Source organism: Lissotriton vulgaris, unplaced genomic scaffold (genome assembly GCF_964263255.1).
Source record: "Lissotriton vulgaris unplaced genomic scaffold, aLisVul1.2 SCAFFOLD_3248, whole genome shotgun sequence".
Lineage (NCBI taxonomy): Eukaryota > Metazoa > Chordata > Amphibia > Caudata > Salamandridae > Lissotriton > Lissotriton vulgaris.
In genome coordinates this window covers 52,196-67,493 of record NW_028245064.1, presented here as the reverse complement: position 1 = coordinate 67,493, position 15,298 = coordinate 52,196, and the positions used below count along the sequence as shown (strand labels likewise).

The following is a 15,298-nucleotide window of genomic DNA, read 5'->3' as shown; positions in this document are numbered from 1 at the left end:
GGACCCCTAAAGAGGTGTTGAAGGACAGTTATGTAAAAATAAATTGTATTACATATGCTCTGGTATTACTAAAATCAAAATTTTCGAAGCACCATTTTATTGTAAAACTAACTGCATGTTTTGCAGCACTCTATGTTACACTGTGTGTAATGCAAGTATAAAACAATGACGTACATATTCACAGTGCTTTCTGTCATAGGCTGTGGCTTCGTAGCACTAAAAATACACTTCACTATTCTCCACTACACCAATCAGGATTTAATTTTCTGGCTCTTTGGTTACGCATAGACCTCTGCAGTGCATTAACTAATAGAGGTTTCATAATGTACTACATTGCATTTCTCACTGAGTAACAACTTTTTAAATGTATTTTTCATTACACTGCCCATTATTTTATATGTAGATACCAGACGGTGAAAAGACCAAAAAAACAGAGAATATTTTGGGGCTTATTTCTGAGAGGCTTGCATCGCCAGAGCATCACTTTTCTTCACCCTCCGGCGGCGCGTCTCAACTATACCTATGAGGCTGTGCAAAAGCCAACCTGCATGGCTTTGCATGGTCTCATAGATATGGAGTAAGACATAACAGCAAAAGTCACTGCGTTGCCTTACTCTGCGTAAAGGAGGGGCTCCATGGGCTTTGTGTGGGCGTCCCACCCAACACACCAACACACATGGATTTTGATGCTGCCACGTATTTACAAACTCAAGTAAACCTGTGGAAGCTCCAAAAACGGACACCTCTCTGCATTGTTTTTGTGAAGGAAGGTGCCCCTTCCTGTACAAAAACAATCCTGCCTACGTTGTGCTATAGGTGCAAATTGTGCACCAATGCAAGAGGAAAGGACAGGAATGCACCATATTTCATAAATACGGTGCATTCCTGCCTTTTCATGTGGATGTAGAGCTGTGCATCAAGAAGACGTGCGGCGCTGCCCTAGGCCTTTTCCTCATAAATGAAGCCCTTTGTTTATAGCTACACGTTTGACTACACCTGCACGCTCACTGACCTTAGGTTTGCCAAACACAGTTTAATATTATTTCCCCACCGTACAAATGATTTTCTGTGGGAATTTGAAGTGTTTATGGTTGCCGATAGTTTTTGATGAGAACGAGTACTAGGTACTAGAAATTTTTGTCAGAAGGGGGTCCTTATGCCTACAAACGTTTTACAAGGGGGACTCGGGAACAAAAACTTTGAAGACTTCAGGTCTAGAGGAACATCATGCCAGACTGAGGGCCACTTTACAGAGCTTGGCAGACTGTGAGCTCACCCTCCACAAGAAGAAGTACACTTTCTACCAAGGGGGATAGACTTTATTGGCTATGTCTTTTCACAAGATGGACTTTGCGTCGACCCACAAAGCCTTCAGGAGTGCCCCACTTCCACAAAATCCCACGTAAATTAGAAGGTTCCTCGGGATGGCGACCTACTGCGGAAGGTTCCTCCCGAACTTTGCCACCGTGTTGGAGCCACTTCAGCAGCTGATGAAGACTGGAACACCCTGGGAGTGGACACCCAGTGAGGAAGCAGTGTTTCAAGGCAACAAGAAAGCCCTCCTAGATCAAAAGACCATTGCATATTTCCACCCCAACTGGAAGAGAGCTTGTGGTCGATGCCAGCTCGGTCAGACTTGGGGCCTGCAGGAAGACACCAGAGAAATCTGTATCCCCGTGGCGTACGCCAGCCGGGCGCTATCCCAAACTGAAACCAAAATATTTCCAGTGCAAATGGAGCGGGAGGCTCCAGCCATAATGTGGGCATAGCAACATTTCCTTTTGTACCTGTGCGGTCACCCCTTTCGGGTGATAACCGACCACAAACCTCTTCTGCCGCTGTTCAGTGGATCCACACACCTGGTGCTCTCAAGGATCGAGATATGGGCAGTCCAGCTGCAAGCATACTCCTTTCAATTGCTATACAGACCAGGTGCGGACAACCCGCTGATGATACCGCCAGTACCGAGGCTTTCGTAAAGATGGTAGAGGACAGTGTCTGCCCCATGACAGTGACCAAAGAAGACCTTCGCATGCCACGGATGCGGACGACACCATGAAAAGGATAAAGGAGGCCCTGGAAAAGGGGCAATGGCATCGGTTCCTGGACGGGGTCTCTCTGCTAACAGCCAAAGAACAAATCTCAACACCAAATCTGGAGGGTGCAACACTAGCTCTGCATCAGGGGGTCCGGACTAATTCTGAGGAGACAGCATATCATTGTGTCAAAGGACCTATGCCAGCAAATGGTTATGCTCACCCTTCAGGGCACCACCAAGACCAAGGTCAAACTCAGGGCGAAAGGTGTGCTTCTCCAGCATGGATGACATCGTGGACGAATAAGTCCAGAGGTGCCACCCATGCACCATCACAGGTAGCGACCCCGCTCCAGTGCACATAATCACGGAAGAGCCATGTTGAACGGCCTGGTTGATGATTAGTGTCAACTTTGGGAGCTTCCCGGGCGGGCAGCACACCATGGTCGTCATGGACTCTTTCTCAAAGTTCCCGGTGGTAGAGCTGGTGCCATCTACGGCGTTCGCATTTGTCCAACCGACCTTGGAAAAGATCTTCGCCATGTTCAGGCTGCCAGGAGAAGTAAAATCAGACAACGGGCCCCCGTTCCAAGGCCAGGACTTCCACGACTTCCTGGAGCGCGGAGCCATTTGACACTGCCGCATCACACCACAGTGGCCTCAAGGAGAGGTCGAGCAGTTCATGAGGACACTCAAAGCCTCAGAATCTGCGTGGACCAGCACCAAGATCCGGAGACATGTCTGCATCAATTCTTGCTCGCATATCGGCAGATGGCCCACTCAAAAACTGGATGCACCCCGTCCACACTCCTGCTGAAGCGCTCAACACGGGACCTTATCCCAGAGGACCCCGAGTGGGTGCCGCCATGCCTAGATATTGAAAGAGTCCAGCAGAAGCGGAAAATAACCAACGCGAGGGTGACCATGAGCCGAGGAACCAAAAACTCCGGCTGTGCACGTAGGATTAAAGGTGGTCCTCAAAAATCACCCCCAGGCTGAAAGTTTTGCACGCCCTTTCAACTGAAGGTGTGGACAGTCACCCGAGTAAATGGCACCATGGTCACGGTGCAGCGAGGTCACCACACAGTGGTGAGAAACGTGTCCTATTTCAAAGAAGCCCCAGGTGCCCCGATTGCTCGTCCCATGATGAAAGCGATGAACCGGTGTGCATACCTGTGGAGACAGCAGCAGGCACAAACTTGAATCCAGGTCCCACCGCGGGACCGGAAAGGGCGAGCACCCAGGGGTGAAGCCCCACACATCTGTCACTGCCTGGGGCGTCCGAGAGATACCCGCAGAACACCGTGGGCAACACAGGGGGAATGTCCTCCCGAAGCCAACGGTACCTGCTCAGACACAACCCTACGCCAAGCCAAAAGCTGAGAGACTTTTCGCATTAATATGCTCTGCTCTCGCTGGCTCTTGTCAAGGAATGTACCACCATGATATACTGTGTGATTTACTTTAGTTCTTATGTTCCATTCCTCTCATTTTTTTCACTTCTCTCCAGTTAATGTCTCATCTAAAGGAAAGGAGGGATGAAGAGTGCCACCCGGCCGATACTCTACATTGTAGCCATGCATCGCCCCTCGTGACCGGGCTTGGTTTGAGGGTACGAATAATCGGGCCTCAGGTCGCAAATGACCTTCAGGAAAAATAGTACTGTGCCTGAGCGTGTGTTTGCTTAGCGCGCTGGCTAGGCCATACCCCTTACCTGCACCAGCACGCCACAGGGAGCTATGAAATTCTTTTTTTGCCACTTTGAGTGTGCAATAGGCAAGTGTGTGCAACGGGGTAGGCTGAGTGAGACAGGATTAGGGGGTGTATTTTACGAGAAAGAAGCATTGCAGCACATTTTAGAAAATGTATGAGGTATTGGGAAAAAAGCGAGTAAGAATGTGGGCGACCTAGAAGAGGTAGAAGAGGGCAAGCGGAGCTGGGGGTAGAGAAGGGATGGTAGAGGGAGGAAGAGTTCCTGTGTAGAAAATAGGAGAAGCCTATGTGCCACTGAGAGATGGTTGATGGAGAGGCAAAGGTGAAAGAATCATATGAGAAGGAGAAGTGAAGACAGAATGAAAGAGGAGTGGAAAGTCAGTGAACGAGAGGGGATAAAAGATCGAAGGAATGGAGGAGAAAGGGGGCAAGAGATGGAAGGTGGGGAGGCAGCCTGAAGAAAGTGGGAGAGGGGAAGTGTATGGAAGAGGAATGGGGGGAGAAAAGAGAATGAAGCCTAGGAAGAGTTATAGTGGCAGGGTAAGAGGGCAAGCAGGATTTGTGGGGAGAGGAAATGATCAGTTGAGAGGTGGGTAGCAAAAGACAACAAGTGAGGAAGTGAAGGTGTGAAATAGGAAGAACATGAGTAGAAAGAGTGGAGGAAGTAGAGAAGGTGGAGAGAGGTAAAAGGAAGGTCGGGTGAGAGAGGGAGGAAGGCAGGGCGATGAAACAAGAGAAGACAACAGGCAATGGGGTGGGTATGGGAGGGAGGCGGTATGGAGGCCTGAATACGAGAGGTACTGAAAGAAAAGAGGGGTGGACACGGGGCGACAGAAAAGGGAGAGAGAAGCGAAGTGGGAAGGAAAGAGGGAGAGAGCGACGGAAAGGGAAAGAGTAGAAAGCAGGAGGGTGGCTTAGATGGCTGAAGGAGAGCAGAAAAGCAAGGGGGGGGGGTAAAGACAGTAAATGCAAGAGAGTCAAGATGAGAGAAGAAAGGTGGACAGGGTGTGGAGGGGGTTGAGTGATTGCGGAAGGGAGAAGGCAAAGTATAGGACTGACGAGAGAAGAAAGGTGTAGAAGAGAGAGGGGTCTAGTTGGAGAGAAGGGATAAGAAGGGAGTGTGATATGAATAAGAGGAACGTTTAGTTGAGAAAGAGGGTAGAGGGCAGCTGAGCGTGGAGTGATGGAGTGATGGAGTGGAGAAGGAGAGCGCAGGTCCAGCCAGGATACAGGAGGAGTGGAGACGAGTGAGCAGAGAGGAGTAAAGAAGAGAAGTAGGCTGACTGGAGAGTGTAAGAAGAATAGTAAGCTTTATGGAGGGAAATAGATGAAGTGGGAAGAGATGAAGAGGAGGACTGCAGGTAGTCGTGATAAAAGGACAAGATGAAAATATGGGAACTTTTTAAAAAGGTGACAGCAGGGGAAAGGAGGGAGGGTAGTGTAGGGATGGGCTAATGCAGGAGGGAGAGGGGAGAGTAGCAGAGGAGGAAGCGGGGTGGTAAGCAAGAGAAGAAAAAGTAAAAAAGACAGGAGTGCACGAGAGGGAACAGCCCTGGTGGAGGTCAGGAGAAGGGAAAGGGGAGAGCAGGAGGAAAGTAAGGTGAAGAGTTGAGTACAGGGGATGAAAGGAAGGGAGAGAAATAGGAAATGACAGAAAGGGTGTCTAGTCAATGGACGGCATGAGGGCGGTATTAGAGGAGTAGATGGGACGATAGATGAGGTGGTGGAAAGTGAAAGTACAATAGAGAGGAAAGAAGTGGGGAAGGTGTAAAGTGTTCCAATAACCGAGTAACACAAAAGGTACTGGAGCGCTTTAGAGTTGAATACAACAAAAAGGTATAGGAGGGTCCGAGGGAAAGTTTAACGACCTCACAGGTAGTTACCCCCAGTACAACAGCCACAAGAACAAAAAGTACCTGTCGGTCGGATAACGCCGAGGTGCTAAGAAATAGTGCTGGAGAAAGGAATGCACAGAAGAAACAATACAACAACCAGATAAATCAAAAACTCATTTGACCATCAACATTTGCTGATTAAAGTCCTATCAGACCAACCAAACAAGGCGGGGCCTCATCATGTAGGACACTCAGGCCATGGTCAGTCTACAGATGCCCAGATGTAAATTGGCGATGTATGACTGAGTCACGGTCTGGACACCGCAAAAGTTAATATAGAAATGGTACTGATAGGTGCAGTGCAAACAAAGAATACATAAGTATAGTGCAGTGGCTAAAATGGCTGTCGAGGCAAACAAGGACCTTTATTAGTGCCTGCCTGGACGTCAGATTAAAAATAGTGTAATGACAGCGTAAAATAATCACTGTCCTGCTCGCTTGGTGGAAAACAAAAATAAGGCCAACATGTTTCTGCCGTATTGTGTCAGTACACCGGCATTCGTCAGGGCCAAGCTATCAAATGCTACTGCAGATCACACTACCTAATGTGTAGAGAAAATAAAAACGTGAATAAACTAAGAGTGGTCGGACACGACCATCCTACCGCATCTTCTAAATCTTGGCAGTGGATGCGAATGGACTTCCCTATGGTGAAAGAGTGAGAAAAAAACGTCAATTGTATGAACACGTGGATTAATCACATAGGCTCTAAATACCACGTATCATTCCAGTGCATCTCCAGCAATCATTCCAGCAACCTACGGCCGATCAAGCATAAACTTATGATGATCATTCTAGTGGCACGCGAAAAACATCACCACAAGCTACTACTGTGTAGAATTACATAATAAGTGAAGAAATTATTTAACACTTACCCATTAACTGTGGGAAGTACGCCTCACCTCACCCGGCAACTGCTCGGAAAGACAAGGCCCCGCTCTAGACGTGTAAACAAAGACAGTTCCTTGGTCAGATCACTGTCAATGTTGTAGTACACTGTACTGTCTACCTAACCCAATAATTTTCTGAATTGTCCAAACAAAGGATCCCGCCACGAGGGAGAAAGATGGTCACATTAAGATGAGTCATTTAGGCAAAAATTCCAATGAGTCAAGCCACAAATCTAGTGACTACAGACACAATCCCTAGTGAGACCCATCTACTTGCAGAGTGTATAAACTCTATGAATATAGATAAAGTTTTAGCTGTAGATATACTAATAACAATCAGGTATACCTCCACTAAGGGATGTGCAACCCATGAGGATATATAAGTTGTTTCAGTTGTAAAAAAACGAAAACCAGGGAAAAATGAGCAGTATAGCTCCACAACCCTATCAGTGTCTCTCAAGTCAAACCATACTCAAGCACACATAGCCCAAGTCAGCGGAGTGCGCTAGAAATACCTGTTAGGTCACACGCAATCACTCACTACTAACCTGTCCGTCGGTACCTCACGGCGGGTTCACGAGCCGAAGGGGAGGCACCGACGGATAGTTCAGGGCCGGTATATATACCGGCGCTAACCGGTGTAATGCAGGGCAGCTGGACCACGTCCCGCTGTAGACGCGCCTGTGTGTAAACAAGACACTACCCTGCGCATGCGCGTCTGTGAGGCCGGTGATGGCGCGCATGCGTGGAAGCTTCAGTAATGATCGCCTCCCGCGCCACTATCCCTGCCGCACTCCGTCTCAGGACCGCGCATGCGCACACCACAGAGACTCAGAAAGCTGTATCTGCCCCGAATTCACCGCGCATCAAAGGCTCACGAGAGCCAGTCAAGCAAGCGCGACCTGGCTGTTACAGTTCAGATCACAGTTTGGAAGGCCAAAGCTAAAGTGAGTCACTAAGTATACACAATCTACCTGTGTATAGATCAATGTACCTCATCTTTAATGGATACACCCCGATCAGTAAGTGTGAACCTATGTTAAGCAAGGTCACGCCGGGCAGACCTCCTCCCCAGTAGACTCAAAGGGTAGCGAACGAGTCAAGAAGAGCCTACCTGGGAAAAATCTGATGGCCAGACTCAACAAAGAAGGGGAGGGGTGAGAGAAGGAGTCTATATGTATCTATTTGACCCTAGGGAAGTGCAATACGCTATACAACCCTATAGGTGCTGACAACTCAAACATGAGTGCACAGCACTAACGGGGACAGTCGCCAATTAGCAGGTTTACCATAGACACTTAGATCCTTAGATCCCGATGTTGGAGAATACCCGCTCAGTTCCCAAGGGGGGTAGTAAGGAGTATCGCAATGGCAAATAGTGCAAAACCAGGTCGTGGGTGCACAGGTGAGTGCTGTCAGATGGAAATCCACGGGATATTGTCATTCAAGCCACTCACGTCCGTTTTCAACTTGAAAATCCAGCGCTGCTCTTTAACAAATAAAAAGTGCGAGACATCGGTGATATGTGGTGGAATATACGGCTGTTCGAGAACTACCCAAAACAACTCCTCGGCCTTGTGTTGAGCCTCTAAGAAATGGTTAGTGAGGCCGGTAGACTGTTTCTTACAGCGGATCGTGCTTTTGTGCTCGCTGATTCGCGCCTTGATGGGTCTTGTTGTGTGGCCCACATACTGTTTCTTGCATGGACACGAGATTAAATAGATGAGTTTGTCCGAATTGCAGTTCGTATGTTTTGTGAGCCTCCACGGTCTCGTAGTCCCGATGTCAACTGTTAGGGTCTTGCGTGTCTGTGGACAGGCCGCACAGTTGCCGCATGGATAATGGCCTTGTACAGGTATGGTGTTCCACAATGTGTTCGTACTTTGTTGAAGTTCTCTCCGTGGTCGAGTGTGGACCAAACTATCTCGGATCGATGGTCCTCTCTTGAATGCAAACAGGGGTCGGGGTATGGTGTCACACCCTGTGTTCAAGATCTTCCAATGTCTGAGTATGGTTTTTTTGACTGCATTGGACGATGTAGTGAAGGTCTGTACCATGGTCATACAGTCTCTGGTACCCTCAGACCTCCTGTGTTGGAGCAGAGCCTCACGATTGTTGTTAAAAGCTCTCTTGTGAGCCCTGCGTACTAGATGGTTCGGGTAGTGCCGATCCCTTAGATTGGATGCTAATTCAGCAGCATGGTGTTCATAAAGAGGGTTCGAAGAACAATTCCTTCTAACCCTAAGGAATTGGCCAACAGGCAAGTTCTCGCGCAAAGATTGCGGATGGAAGCTATGAAATGACAATAGCGAGTTCCGTGCCATGGGTTTTTTGTAGAGTTCACTTCGTAAACCTCCCTCGGCTGGAAAGATATGTAGGTCCAAGTAGGCCAATCTGTCTTTACTGCTCTCCATGGTGAAATTAAGGAACTGATTCCTTGTATTCAACCAGGCGTGAAAAGATCCCAAATCGGCAGCAGACCCCTTCCATATGACGAGAATATCGTCAATGCAACGTTTCCACAGTCCTACCTGGTGGAAGAAGGGGTTGCTGTGGTTCAACACATGGTCCTGCTCAAATTGGTGCATGTATAGATTAGCCAGGCTCGGTGCGAAGACGCTCCCCATTGACGTGCCTGACACCTGGAGGTAGAGATCGTTCCGGTACTGGAAGAAATTCTCCATCATGGCGATCCTGGCACACTCCATGATGAAGGAAACCGGTGTTATCGTGTCCAGTTGTTTAGCATCCAGGATGGTTCTGATGCAGTCAAGAGTTTCCTGTTGGGGAATCGACGTATACAGCGACTCGACGTCAAAGCTGACCAGTAGGTCGGTCTCTGCGTCGAACTCTACGGCTGTGAGTAGTCTCAGGACGTCCCCAGTGTCCTGTAGGTAGGTAGGGGTCTCTTTCACTATCGGCTTCAAGAAGACATCTACAAAGGTGGAAAGTGGCTCGAGTAGTGAGCCTATCCCCGAGATGATGGGTCGTCCAGGCGGTGGTCTCTGGGTCTTGTGTATCTTTGGTAGACAGTAAAAGTAAGGAGTGACCGGATGTGCTGTTACTAGGTATCTCGCCTCCTGAGGAGTGATCCAACCCTCTGATACTCCTTCTTCTACAAGACTCTTGATGTCATTCGAGACTCTCTGCGTGGGGTCTTGTTGAAGGCGCCGATAGGCTCTGGTGTCTGCTTTAGAGTTGCCCTTGTTAAGAAGAGAGGCAGCAGAACCTGAAGATAGACACGGTCTCCTCCATTTGGCACTCACTGCCTCAGTATGGTCCCATAGTACACCTCCTGCAGTACACCCGGTAGATTTAAGTATAGTAAGCAAAGTGAGTGACTGCATGTGAGAGCGTGAAGAGATTATAAGAAATGGACAGCCCTAACACGCCAAACACGGTCGCCACCCACATGCTCTCTGCACACCCACTCCTGATACACCACTGTGCCCATGTCGAGGGACTTCCACCAATGCATCCCTACTCCTCTCCAACTGCCAGGCACACCGCAGAGGGGAGGACAGAGGGAAGGATCAGGGACCTGAAGAGACAAAAGGACGCCACGTCAAAAAAGGGTGTGAAAGCAGGCGTCAGGTGAGCCAAATGGTGCTTGGTGCAGGGCAGAGATGGTGGAAGTCATCAAGACTGGGCATGGTACTGCTGTTATAAGCATGCCTTGGGCAAGCTATGCTGCAGTACCTGTCGCCCAGTGGCATCCTAGCGCAGCCATTTACACCGGACAGCTCCTGGTGGGAGGAGTCTGCCAAGTCGTAGAGTTCCCTATGTAGCTGTTCCCTCCGCTCTGCACCATATGGTAGTGGAAAAGGTGCAGGAGAAGGCACAGGCTCCAGTGGTGTAGGCTGCAACAACTCCTTCCCCGCCATAGCTCAGACTGAGAGTCTGAGACATACAAGATCACCAATAAAGAGGAAGGATTAGAAGAGAGGAAAGTAAGTAAACATAGAAATAGAACAGGGCAAAACTGGAGATATAGAAGAGGGAAGTCAATGGAATTTTGAAAAAAAGTGGGCGAAGACTAGGGGAGAGCGCGTGTCGTGCTAAACTTTAAAGTAAAAAAAATAATAATTTAACGGCACAGCTGAAGCAGCGAAAGAACAGTGGTTCACTTCTGGAGTATGCGGCCAACGGGGAGAGGGCTTATAACACAACGCGAAAGGGAGAAGCCAAGCTAAGCAAGCAGTGAAAAGCAACATTTATAAAAAGAGATCTTGCAAACAGCACATGACAAATGCTGGCGTATGGAAACTGTAATTGGGCTGTGCTCCTCACTCTTTAACGGAAGTGAGGTATTGGCAGCAGGAACAAATTACAAAGCAGGAAAGAAGACAGACTCTGCACTGAGCCTATGGTAATCCGCAGGTGGGAATAGAGGAGTGGTTCGATTACAGCAGGTCTTGCAGACAGCGCATGTGCGTTGATGCTCAACCTAAAAACAAACACAATGGAAAGGAGGAGGCAGAGAAAAACAGAAGCTGTAAGGAAGTAAGCAGGAGCCTGTAAAAGGGAGGTGCAGAAAGTGTCTGGAAGGGGACTAAAGAGGCCAGTGATGAATTCAAGACTACCTATTTAGGCGCCAACATTGAATAGAATAAGCCATGGGCTTATAAGCAGAGCTTTGACCACCTGAAGTTTATGGCAATCAGAACTCTCCTTTCGGTTCTCCGACACATTTCAAGTGGGAAAAAGTCCTTCTGCATAAAGCAACTAAGTGACATGTGCCTCTTCGGAAGGAAGGGCGGACAGGAGGAATAAAGATGGGGGCAGCGAAGTGAAACATCTCTGTTGTTGACGTTGGAAAACAAGTGACAGTTGTTACACTGGAAAAAATTAACTATGTGGAACATTCTTGTATTTTATATTGTGGGCCTTGTAATGCCGAAAATGCGTTGGGTCTAATCCCCCCTTCAAGCGGCTTCATTAAAATGCCACTTATGATGGTGCCTTTGCGATTTACATGACCTCATCTGAATCACTCAGCTTTTTAAGGATTGACTGAGCACCGTGCTTAAACACCCCTCCCTCCTTGCTGTATTTTAGACATGAGCCCACTAACACATGTATCCACAGGTTATGATTACACATGTTATTTGATAACAAAACTTACTGAGTGGGGTGACTCTTCCCATAGAACCTGTGTTCCAGCATTAAGCAGACGGCTCCCAGTTTTTGCGCGTAGGTCAACCAGGTACCTTGTGTCATCCAAGCCGGGTTTGCAGGCCCCTCACCACCAATCATCAGGAAAACGGGGCCGCTACTTCCGTTTGAAGCAAAGGTATCATTCACGAAATATCGCTGTAAAAACAGGACACTGGAATTAATATGCCATTTATATTTTAACCCTAATAATATCAAACGTTTTTTAAAAATGTTTTCATATAAATATACATATATATATATAAATAAATATACATATATATATATATATATATATATATATATATATATATATATATATATATATATATATATATATATATATATACACACACACACACACACACACACACACACACACAAGTTCACACAACTGCAATGCTGATTATCAATGAAAAATGTAGCTATGTTTTTCCACCTCCTGCAAAGGATCCTGTTCCAAACACACTCCAATTTCAGGTCAGAACACACACACGTACTCCAATAATTCCACAAAAGTCCACATACTAACGAGGCCAAACATGGGGAGTGCAAGAAGGAATGGAACATGTGTTTACTGAAAGCTGTAAAATTTATATATAGTACATGGTCTACCATGGATGGTAAGTTTGCCCCTGGTCTAAAGCTCCCTAGCGAGAGACCCATCGTCTGATTTTTGAGGGGGATGATGGGACTGTAACCACTGCACAGTAGCTCCACATGTTTTTTGTGCACAGAGGCGCAGGAGTGGTGTTCCCACCCCACGTCTCCAAAGTGTCATGGAAGTATTTATTTTGCAGTGGCAGTCAGCATTGTAGCGCCAACCCTTTAAAAAGTAATAATTTTAAGCAGAACGAGCTGTTACAATGTCCTTTGTAAAATAACTTTGGTGTACGATTTGTAAACTGTAAACCAAAGTAGGTCTTCTTTTAATACGAATTAAAAGCAGATGCTGAAAATTGTACTTCAACACTACCACCTACTCTCAGCCCCCTATTTCTGCTGCAGATAACCTTGGGGAGCTGGGGATAGTGATATAGGCCCCAGGAGCAGCCTTTTGTTTCAAATCGGCACTCCAAGGGCTCCAGCCCACTGGTGAAATGCCCAGCAGAATAAAAGGCCTGTTCAGCCTAGTCAAAGTATATTGAAGTTTCAAACTTGATGTGCTCTTCTGAAAATTAGGCTCACGGCATGAAAAATAGACAGACACTGCCATCAGGTGGTGGACTGTCAGAACTAGGTTTGATGTTGACAAATAAGTGCTAGTGCGAGCACCGGAAAATAAAACAAGCAATGGGTGAGCCCCTCACAACTCCTTCTACCCCTTAACCCGACAGCGATTTAGCTCATTTCATTTATATTTCATACACGTTCTATAGGCTTGTATAATATAGTTGTAAATCAAACAGCATACGTACTCCAGTGAGGTATTTTTGAATCGCCTTACTCTTTTGACAATGATTTTCAAATGAAAACTTTGAATAAAGAGGTTTAAAAAATATTTAATGACTTTTTCTGAGCTTCAAACGAACAGTGAGTGGTGTATAATTCCTAAATAAATATTAGGTACAGGTGACAGATATTTAATTCAGGAACCTAGGAGCAAGACCACTGACTCATTGTCAGTGAAATTGCTCTCCCACCCTCGCAGCTCCACCATTAAGTGAGGTGCCCCTGCCCCTGCACTCTTGAGTGTTGGTGATCGAGGCCCTCCTCCACCCGCAGGTTTCCCTGCGCCTCATCCCTGGTGGTCCAGTGGACCTCTGTCTCCTTTCTTTCTTTCTGCTACTTCACTCGTTTTTCTCCCCTTTCTATCTTTCACCTTTCTGCACCTCTGCTCTTTTGCGCCGTATTTCTGCCCATTTTCCCTTTCTCTCCCTCTGCTCCTTCACTCGTTTTCACTCGTTTTTCTACCCTTTCTATCTTTCACCTTTCTGCTCTTTTCTGCATCTCTGCTCTTTTGTGCCTTACTTTTGCTTATTTTCCCTTTTTTCTTTATCCCTTCTTTCCTCCCTTTACCTTTCCCCGCCAATGCTGCCCATGCTGCCCCCGCGGCCCCTCCCCCCCCCCCCCCCCCCCCCCCCCAGCGCGACCGGCCCAATCCAGCTCCCCTCCCCGCTCCCGCCTCCCAGCTGTCCAGCCCTCCCCGACCCCTACTTAATGGCGGCCGCAGGCGCGCCGCTGGTGCACCGAAGGCGCGTCAAAGGCAAACACGTCTGCGCCCGTCTGCGACCCGTCCGCGACCAGCACCAGGAACCCTAGACCTCCAAACCCGCCAACGCTACGACCCAGCAGCACTCTACGCACTCAACCCAGGCTGCAACAACAACTGCAAGCTAGCATCACCAGCCGACACCCATGGACCCTTCAGCTGTCACCGCTGCCGGCACACCTGCAGCACCGCCAAGAACACGGATCCAGCACAACCCGCCCACAAGAACACAACCGAACCGAAGACCCTGCAATGCATCCGCCTCAACGTCCGATCCCTCCACAAACACGCCACAGAAATCTGGGACCTCCTCGACAGCACCACCCCAGATGTAGCATTCTTCACCGAAACCTGGACCAACACCACCTCGGGACCGGACATCGCCATCGCCATCCCCCCAAGGATACAAGATCTCCAGGAAGGACCGCCCCACCCACCCAGGAGGAGGAATCGCCATCGTCCACAAATTCAGCCTCCGCCTGAGAACACTCCCTGACGAGTCCACAAAACTGATGGAACACCTTCAATTCAAGATACTGGCCAGCCCCACCGCCGCCCTCCGAGGAACCCTCATCTACCGACCCCCTGGACCCCGCGGACCCTTCGCCAACTCCATCACGGACATTATCTCCCCGCAGGCCATCGCATCCACCAACTACACCCTGCTGGGAGACCTCAACTTCCACCTCGACAATCAACTGGACCCCAACACCACATGCCTCCTGGACAACCTCCACAACATTGGACTCCGCCAGATTGTGACCGAGCCCACGCACTCAGCAGGACACACCCTCGACCCCCTCTTCACTACAGGAAACTCCATCACCTTCAGCCACACCAACGAACTCCCATGGACCGACCATCGTTGCGTCCACTTCACCTTCAGAGCACCCACCATCCACAGACACCAGCACCTGCTTCCACAAAGAAACTGGACCAAAATCACTGATGACCAGTTCACCTCCTCACTCAACAACTCCACCCCAACCATCGCGGAAAACGACGACCCCAACATCGCAGCCCGAACCCTGCATAGATGGATCTCGGACAGCACCAACACCATAGCCCCCCTCAAGAAAAACAACAATACCCGTGCCAAGAAAGCCAGAAGGTTTACCACCGAACTTCGAGAGTTCAGGCGCACATGCCGCCGCCTCGAAAAGACCTGGAGAAACACCAAATCCACAGAAGCCCACAACAACTTCAGAGCCGCCACCAACGCCCACTGTCAACTCATCAGAGAAACGAGGAAAAAAGCGATTGAAGACAGAATCTCCACCCACGCACACAACAGCAAGGAACTCTTCAGCATCATCAAGGAGTTCGCCCAACCCACCAGCGAGTCTACCGACATCCCTCCCTCACAATACCTCTGCGACAAACTCCGCATCTTTTTCCA

At 48.5% G+C, this 15,298-nt stretch overlaps 1 long non-coding RNA gene across 1 annotated transcript in view; it reads right to left on the bottom strand.

Annotated features, from left to right (window-relative positions):
- Positions 1-11,793, bottom strand: part of LOC147666547 (uncharacterized) — a 99,361-nt gene extending 87,568 nt beyond the window's left edge. Inside the window, exon 1 of the long non-coding RNA XR_015304752.1 lies at positions 11,659-11,793. This is a non-coding gene — a long non-coding RNA (uncharacterized LOC147666547). The remainder of the gene's footprint in view (positions 1-11,658) is intronic.
- Between the last annotated feature and the right edge of the window lie 3,505 nt (positions 11,794-15,298).